Here is a 1,639-nt window from a genome sequence, read left to right on the forward strand (position 1 = left end):
ATATATCTATGATAGTACCACGGTTTTTTGTTGATGTATAACGCGTTATAAGTACCTAATAGATATTATGATATGATTAATTTGGAATTTATTATAGGTACCTATTATAGGTCAATTTTTTTAAAATACTTTAGACTATAATATAATATTATGTCTTATACCTAGACTGACATACCGTCTCCGCTCAGAATCGTTTTTCTTATACAATGATATTATATCATAGAATTCAAATTTAATACCATCCATTATACAGTGACCCACTTGTAACCTGCTGTACAGCAGAGCGAAATCCACTTTCCCACCTTTTTTTTTAATGATTTAATCAAATAAAATATTTATCAGTTATCTACTCAACGTATTGTACTCAATAACGTAATCAATAACAACCTGGTATTTGGTATACATGCCTGGTATACATCCATATCATATAATCATGTAACTATGATATCAGCACGGAGTACGATCATAGCAAGCGATACTCCACATTATCATAGATATTAATAGACTTATCTATAATATCTATTAGTAATCGAAAATCAGCCTAATCAGACAACACTGTTTCCTTCGATGTTCATCAGACAGGACCTGGTATGTAGCGGGGTCGTGGGGATTACACGTGTGTATGGATATGAAGTTATTGTAGCGAGTAGGTACAATGGTTATCGCTATTATACTTTGGGTTCGACCGATATGGAGCTTATTACTTTTAGCTTCTGGTCTTTATAATTGATAAGTATTATTATGAGAAGTGCAGCAGTGCCGCAATCACTTTTAGTGGGGCGCACGGTGGACGCCCTGCTAAATGGGCATTTTACAATACTATTAGGGGCACAACTTATAAGCTTACTGTACTTGAAATGATTTGAAAAGTGTAATATCTAATACTCTGGGGCATAAAAATCCAAATTGCTGCGGTATCTACCGACTAGGTATAACACATTAACACTAGTGATGGGCACTATCGAATAGTTTACACTATCGAATAGTATTCGATAGTTTTTTTAAACTATCGAATACTATTCGAATGTTTTTAAGTATAACCGATTAGTAGTTTTTCAATAAAAACTATCGAATATTCCGATAAGCTATCGAATAGTTTATTCGAATAGTCTATTCGAATAGCACTATCGAATAGTTTATTCGAATAGTCTATTCAAATAGCACTATCGAATAGTTTATTCGAATACTCTATTCGAATAGCACTATCGAATAGTTTATTCGAATAGTCTTGAAAACTTGTAAGAAAAATATTTTCAAAAATGTTTATACTTTTTGCAATTATGAGGTTTGTTTGATAAATCACCCTGACTACCTATGTACGTACTAGATACTAGATAGTATATTATAATTTATAAGCTACACAAATTAACAAGAGACTTCAGATAAAAACTAGAAAACTGACTAGGAGAATAATTTATTATTACAATTTTTTATAAATAATTATAAAAAAACCCATTGTCTACTTTAAAATGTTAGGTAATTAATAAATAACAATTTTAATATAATTATTATTATAGCCTATAGATATCTTCTTTTTAATTTTACTTTACTTTTACTACAAAAGAAGCATTGTTTAGTTGAAGTATCATTTAAATTTTAAATTTCATAAGTTAATGATTTTGTTTTTTTAATGTCATAA

Source organism: Acyrthosiphon pisum, unplaced genomic scaffold, assembly GCF_005508785.2.
Source record: "Acyrthosiphon pisum isolate AL4f unplaced genomic scaffold, pea_aphid_22Mar2018_4r6ur Scaffold_21621;HRSCAF=24419, whole genome shotgun sequence".
Lineage (NCBI taxonomy): Eukaryota > Metazoa > Arthropoda > Insecta > Hemiptera > Aphididae > Acyrthosiphon > Acyrthosiphon pisum.